An 8,420-nucleotide genomic window follows, 5' to 3' on the forward strand; every position below is an offset into this window, starting at 1 on the left:
CGAAGTCCATATTCTGACGTAACATTTTCTTGTGCTCCTTCCCTTACAATTGCATTCTAGTCTCCCATGACTATTAGATTTTCAGCTCCCTTTATGTACTGAATTACCCGTTCAATATACTTTCTCTACCTTTTCCTCTTCTGCTTCCGACGTCGGCATGTACAGCTGAACTATTGGTTTCGGAGATGGTTTGTAGTCCACCCCTATCACTGAATTGTTCACAGTAATTCCCTCTTTGTCCTACTTTCCTATTCTTAAAGAATCTAACCCCATTCCTTCATTTTCTTCTCCTGCTGATTACCCTACACTCGTCTGACCAGAAATACTCTTTTCATTTCGCTTCACTGATCCCTACTATATCTAGACTGAGACTCTGTATTTCCCTTTTCAGATTTTATAGTTTCCCTACCACATTCAAGCTTCCGACATTCCGCGTGCCGACTCGCAGAACGTCATCTTTTCGTTGGTTATTGAATCATTCTCTCATGGTCACCTCCCCCTTGGCAGTCCCCTCCCTGTGATCCCAATGGGGGACTAGTCCGGAATCTTTTGCTAATGCAGAGGTCATCATGACAATTTTTCTGTTACAGGCCACATGTGCTGTCGATACACATCGTCTCTCTTTAATGCAGTGTTTTCCATTGCCTTCTACATCCTCATGCCGTTGGTCAGTGGTGATTCGTTCGCCTTTTAGGGCAGTTTCCCATCCAAAGAACAAGAGTGGACCCTGAATTTGTCTGCTCTTCCGCCTTGTTTGACAGCGCCGTTGGTAGAATGAGGCTGACTTCGTACCGGGAGTCTTCGTCCGCAATTTCTGGTGATTTGCCATCAGAATTTAAGTAGTGGCTAGACCCGAATCCGCGATCCAACACCTTTTGATTACTGATCAAACGTGTTACCTCTAGACCCCTGTACACTGTCTTATTTCGGCCGTCAGGTGGCTCCAGACGTCTCAGCTGGGATGCCATTAGAGAATTCTAAGTACACTTTGGTTTGGAGGAATAGCGGCTCGATACATCTCAATCCAATATTTGCTCTGAATTGTACAATGGCATCCCAGAATGTGACACCGGTAGCACCCGACAGCAGAAATAAGACAGCTTAAGGTCATCACCAAAATCCAGCAGTTAGTTGTCCTGAAGAGGGTCGCTGAAAAGATGTTCCAATCGTCGGCATTTTATTGTTTTCAGTGTTTTGGTTCGGGTCGAAACCCGAGGCCTGCTCACGGTGCCTCCGTCCCACCTGTCACTGCGCTGGTCCCTCACCTGGAAATGGCACTAGGGTGGATTTTTCATTTGACAATTTTATATTTTTTATATTTTTATAAATTTGTTCTTCAATTTTGTTGTCATTTGTTTTACGAAAAGAAAAGTTGGTGGACAAAAATTCCACAATTCCAGGACACATAATGAAACAAGTTTTTTCTCTGGGAATAACACAATGAGAGAAAGCTTCAGAAAAAAGCTACCCAATTCCTTGACGATTAAATACAAGGTGCAACATAATTGCAAATAAAGCACGAAAACGCTGAAGCCATTTCCAATGGGCATCCACCATATATGGGGGGGGGGGGGGGGGGGGGGGGCGGGATCGTTGTCACACCTGACTACGGAGTGGGCGTAGTGTCCGAGGAGCCATACGATCGAATTAGTCTTGGTCCCAGGGAAAACGGAAAAATCTGGGCACAGAAGAAGTTCAACCGAGAAAGCAGTTTTAGCCGATCGGGCAAGAAAAGCCAGTTATCGGCAAACCCAGTGCCAGTGTTCTCGTCCGTAAGAGACAAACGTGTGTGGTAATGTATATGTTGATGACATGTGTCCTAAAGATAAGTCGGACTGAGACCAATGCGATGAAGGCGTTCGCTGGTCGGGATCTGACCGTGAATGACCCTATACCACGATGAGGCGACTTCCAACAGAAGGATAGGAAGACTAACGTAAAACCACACTGTTTTCCAGGATACCAAAGGCGCGGCCATTTCAAGTGGGGAGAGGGATGATTGTACACCCCAACGAGAAAGCAAGGATCCGATGATAAGGTGTGTCACTGATAAAATGTCAGCGCCCTGAAAACTTATTATTATATAAAATTCACATACGTACTGAAATTTAGAGTTGATCCAGGCGACATCGGCACGTGGAGTCAGACTGGCCGGACGAAGACACGTAAATAAGAGAGATGTAATAGAATGAGCTGTTCGAGTACATGTTAAAACGGTACGCTGTATAAACAATATTGAAGCCTTCACTTTCATAGTGGGAAGTCCCAACCGTTCTAGTGGACGGAAACTTGCAACCACCCCATACCGAAGTCGAAAAATATGACTTGGCGAAAGGAAACGACAGGATATTTACATCAATTTGCTCGCCATCATCGCAGGGAGCGGGAATATTTATGCAACGTAGGATCCGCGTTTTGTGAAGAAGACTAAGAGGACGTCGCTCGTACTCGCCAATTGCCCCCTGAATTCAATTCGTCACCTCTCGCCAATTGAGTGGGGCCATTTTCATCGGACAGCGATCCACAGTAATTCCCAACGATTTGCGCTGAGCAGCAACCGTTGCAGGAGAATTGCAACGTATTGAAAACCATGCAACGGCAATAGCGTACATTTCTGTTCACTAATAATGGCACCAAGGCTAAAGAAAAATCAACCTGGAAAAAGCGTTCGACAATGTAAAATGGTTCAAGATGTTCGAAATTCTGAAAAAGTAGGGGTAAGCTATAGGAAGAGACGGGTCATATACAATATGTACAAGAGCCAAGAGGGAATAATAAGAGTGGAAGACGAAGAACGAAGTTCTTGTATTAAAAAGGGTGTAAGACATGGATGCAGCCTTTCGCCCCTACTGTTCAATCTGTACATGAGGAAGCAATAATGGAAATAAAAAAAAGGTTCAGGAGTGGAAATAAAATTCAAGGTGAAAGGATATCAATGATACGATTCGCTGATGCTATTGCTATCTTGAGTGAAAGTGAAGAAGAATTACATGATCTGCCGAATGGAATGAACAGTCTACTGAGTGCAGCGTATGGTTTGAGAGTAAATCGAAGAAACACGAAGATAACGAGAAGTAGCAGAAATGAGAGCAGTGACAAACTTAACATCAGGATTGATGGTCACGAAGTAGATGAAGCTAAGGAATTCTGCTACCTAGGCAGTAAAATAACCAATGACGGACGGAGCAAGGAGGACATCAAAAGCAGACTAGCAGTGCCAAAAAGGGCGTTCGTGACCAAGAGAAGTCTACTAATATCAAATATCAGCCTTAATTTGAGAAAGCAGTTTCTGAGAATGTACGTCTAGAGTACAGCATTGTGTGGTAGTGAAACATGTACTGTGGGAAAACCGGAACAGAAGAAAATCGGAGCATTTGAGATGTGGTGCTACAGACAAATGTTGAAAATTAGATGGACTGATAAGGTAAGGAATGAGGAGGTTCTGCGCAGAATCGGAGACGAAAGGAATATGTGGAAAACACTGACAAGGAGAAGGGACAGGATGATAGGACATCTGTTAAGACATGAGTGAATCACTTCCGTGGTTCTAGAGGGAGCTGTAGAGGGCAAAAACTATAAAGGAAGACAGATGTTGGAATACATCCGGCAAATAACTGAGGACGTAGGTTGCAAGTGCTAATATGAGATGAAGAGGCTGGCACAGGAAAGGAATTCGTGGCGGGCCCAACCAAACCAGTCAAAAGACCGATGACAAAAAAAAAATTAAAAATAAAAGAATACTGGCCCCAGAGAGAGAACAAAATTAATCTAATATGTCCTTGAGCAACGATATATCAGCGACACGACGTAGCAATCCCATAACATCATCTGCATACGCTCGTACCGAGAACGTTTCTCCTAATACCTTCCAGCCACTTAATTGATCAGCAATACGGCGAAGCAGAGGTTCAAAGGACAGGACAAAAAGCTACATGGAGAGCGGGCTGCCCTGCAGTAACCCCCGTCGGATGGTGATCTGGGGAGTAAGTCGTCCATTCACTACGACAGATGCGTGAATATCAGTGAAAAGACTAAATAATACCTGACACGCAGTGTGATTGAGATGGTCGTCTTGAGCACCTGCATCAAGAAACCGTGACTGACCGGCCTTATTAAAATCAATAAAAGCAAGGCTCCAGAGACGGAACTCGCTGCAGCCACCGAGAACACGTTGCGGCATTCCACTACAGAAGTCAGAATCGTGTTCCAAGGGCACACAGCTTTGGTGGACGGCAACAGTTTTCTCTAACAGTGTCACATACGGCTGTTAACCTCCCCGGCGACATCCATAATCCGCTAGGGAGCTTGTCTGGCACAGTCAATGTCGACGCATGACGAAATAATAAAATTCCTGGGTCCGACGGAGATCCCGCGCGCTCTTATCGCCGTAATGCATTAACATATTCCGGAGCAAAGGTTTGACATGTCTGACCACCATTCCACAAGAGAAGGATAAGGATGCTGCGAACGCAAGCTAGTGCCCAAACCTCTCGTACGACGAAATGAAATATCTTATGGCATTATTGGCCGGGAGGCCCCATGCGAGGGAGTTCGGCTGCCGTATTTCAAGTCCTTTTTAGTTGACTACACTTCGGCGACTTGCGGGTATATGATGATGAAAATGACGGACACACAACACCCAGTCCTCTGCCGGGAATCGAACCCGGGCCCCTTGCGTGGTAAGTGGAAACGCTGCCGCTATGCTACGGAGGCGGACTCTCGTACGATGATCTAGATGGAAGAATCATTTTAGAGAGATTGGTTCAATATTCAAGGGAGACAAAACAGTCCGACTGGTTGCGGCACTACTGAAATGAAATTTCCAAGATTAATATGTTCCTGCTTTACGTTGTTTTTTTATTATGAAAATGACTGTTGTCATTAATCTCGTTTTCAGTAAGTGGGAAGAGTATCATAACCACTGTTGCAGGTGTTTACTGCCGATCCAATAACCGGAATACCATTACAGCACTGACTCGTACAGATTGCCTCGAAATTTATCACGGTTAAATAAAAAGCAAAATAAACGCATTCCGACCATATGAAGTTTAGGGCGCTGTACAGAACAAACCACCGTGAGGCACTCCTTGTCTGAATGTTTTGAGCCCTGGAGTACTCAGGCGAACTTGAAAACTCAGAGGCAAACCTACTGTAAAGCGACACAGACTTGACTGAAAGATTGCGGCAAAAGCTTAAAACAGGATCGCAAAAACAGCAGTGAGTGAACTGGATTCCTACTACGCTTAATCAAAACTTAGTTCTGATTATTTGACTGTTTATTCTAGAGATCCACATTTTAACAGTTTCCTGTGAGGATATCTCAAAATATTTTTTTTCAGGCGATCTCTGGCAACAACGACAGCGAACAATCTGTCTCGACAAAACTGTTATTTATGTTCATAAAATGTAAATAAACCTTAATTTTGCCCACTGCTATCACTGTTGCTACCGTGACCGTTATCACTTACGTAAAAAAATCTCATTCGGTCACTAATCGTGATTTTTATTTCAATACATGATGCATTTCGAGCGATAGCGGTCTTATTTTCAGTTAATATCATTTTTTGGATATCAGGGTGCCATTGATCCTGTTAAGGTACATAGGCTTATTTTAGGGCGACACACTGTGTCGTAACGCAGTTACAACATTTCGAAGTTAGATAAAACAGAGAGTTACTTACTGTTTCCAGAAGTTATTGCATAGTTTTTAGATCCAGGATGTGTAAACATCTTTTCAGGCACTCAGACATTTTTACAAGCTGTCTTTTTGTTATGGTAGTTGTAGTTATACTAGTTATAAAGCTTGCGGTGTTTCCTATCACTGCATATCAAACATCTATCAAACTCTGAGCCTCCGTAAATTAAAATGATGGCATAGATACATTTAGTTGACGTTATCGATTACACTCAAGTGTTTAAAATGTCTGCAGCCCCGTCTAGGAGATTGGTCCCTGGGTTCAGTTCTGCTATGTTCCAAGTCGAAACATTAAATCACGCTACATGGTTTGCAGGTAAACGTTGTTCTTACTGCTCACATAAATCACAGTTCACAAAATAACAAAGCATCTTCCATACTGTTTCATGGTTGCCAATTTAATTTTGGCAGACAGTTACAGAAAACTACACAAATGGGAAGTCACATTACCTGCCCCAGTGACAGCATATGACGAACTCCTGCTGGTGTACCTAAAAAAAGTATATATACTCTTGTCTCTTCCCACATTCCTAGCGGAAGTAAGGTTACTGGTGACAAGCAATATTTTTATCTATAATACCGTGACGACAAAAGAGATTGTCACTTGAAAGTTAAATCGGCCTGAATGCATACAAAACTGGTGAAAACAATATTTGAGTCATCTATTCGATCCACAAATCGTTCTGTCATCTTAACAAAATAAAATCGATACCTGATAAATTATATCTCAAGGTTAGTACTGTCCATCGTGAATTCTTGAGTTTGTATCAGTATGGTTGACGACATATGGAAGTTTGTATGTGGCCGTGAGTCGTGCTCGGCCTATGCCGTAATACTCATGACACACCAATGCCTATTACGCTGTTTCCTCATCTCACTATTAAGACTGCGCATCGTCTCCCGAGCATCCTGCAAAGCAGCAATGGTCCAAGCAAGGCTCCAGGCACCTCACTTTCTCTGATGACACTACGCGCTTGTACACTCCTGGAAATTGAAATAAGAACACCGTGAATTCATTGTCCCAGGAAGGGGAAACTTTATTGACACATTCCTGGGGTCAGATACATCACATGATCACACTGACAGAACCACAGGCACATAGACACAGGCAACAGAGCATGCACAATGTCGGCACTAGTACAGTGTATATCCACCTTTCGCAGCAATGCAGGCTGCTATTCTCCCATGGAGACGATCGTAGAGATGCTGGATGTAGTCCTGTGGAACGGCTTGCCATGCCATTTCCACCTGGCGCCTCAGTTGGACCAGCGTTCGTGCTGGACGTGCAGACCGCGTGAGACGACGCTTCATCCAGTCCCAAACATGCTCAATGGGGGACAGATCCGGAGATCTTGCTGACCAGGGTAGTTGACTTACACCTTCTAGAGCACGTTGGGTGGTACGGGATACATGCGGACGTGCATTGTCCTGTTGGAACAGCAAGTTCCCTTGCCGGTCTAGGAATGGTAGAACGATGGGTTCGATGACGGTTTGGATGTACCGTGCACTATTCAGTGTCCCCTCGACGATCACCAGTGGTGTACGGCCAGTGTAGGAGATTGCTCCCCACACCATGATGCCGGGTGTTGGCCCTGTGTGCCTCGGTCGTATGCAGTCCTGATTGTGGCGCTCACCTGCACGGCGCCAAACACGCATACGACCATCATTGGCACCAAGGCAGAAGCGACTCTCATCGCTGAAGACGACACGTCTCCATTCGTCCCTCCATTCACGCCTGTCGCGACACCACTGGAGGCGGGCTGCACGATGTTGGGGCGTGAGCGGAAGACGGCCTAACGGTGTGCGGGACCGTAGCCCAGCTTCATGGAGACGGTTGCGAATGGTCCTCGCCGATACCCCAGGAGCAACAGTATCCCTAATTTGCTGGGAAGTGGCGGTGCGGTCCCCTACGGCACTGCGTCGGATCCTACGGTCTTGGCGTGCATCCGTGCGTCGCTGCGGTCCGGTCCCAGGTCGACGGGCACGTGCACCTTCCGCCGACCACTGGCGACAACATCGATGTACTGTGGAGACCTCACGCCCCACGTGTTGAGCAATTCGGCGGTACGTCCACCCGGCCTCCCGCATGCCCACTATACGCCCTCGCTCAAAGTCCGTCAACTGCACATACGGTTCACGTCCACGCTGTCGCGGCATGCTACCAGTGTTAAAGACTGCGATGGAGCTCCGTATGCCACGGCAAACTGGCTGACACTGACGGCGGCGGTGCACAAATGCTGCGCAGCTAGCGCCATTCGACGGCCAACACCGCGGTTCCTGGTGTGTCCGCTGTGCCGTGCGTGTGATCATTGCTTGTACAGCCCTCTCGCAGTGTCCGGAGCAAGTATGGTGGGTCTGACACACCGGTGTCAATGTGTTCTTTTTTCCATTTCCAGGAGTGTAATTTCAAACAGCACAAAACCGCTTATGCGCTCACGACATTCGAATACTAGAGAAGTGCCCAGCCCCTATCAGTGTGTCAGCGGTAGCTGCGACATAGTGTTTCCAACCGCAATCTCACCGGTCGGTAATTCTGTGAAGCGTCTTTGCGTACGCTTAGCGACAACATATCTAGGAGATCACAGTCGGCGCACGTTCGTGGTACTCCCTCATATACCACAACAGCTGCACAACCGAAAACATTGATGTAAGACGATATTGACCATATCGATTTTGACTCACTGCGGGAATCTGAAACTTAAGAGCAGGGGACCTCCTATTGGCG

The sequence above is a fragment of the Schistocerca serialis genome, chromosome 2, assembly GCF_023864345.2.
Source record: "Schistocerca serialis cubense isolate TAMUIC-IGC-003099 chromosome 2, iqSchSeri2.2, whole genome shotgun sequence".
Classification (NCBI taxonomy): Eukaryota; Metazoa; Arthropoda; class Insecta; order Orthoptera; family Acrididae; genus Schistocerca; species Schistocerca serialis.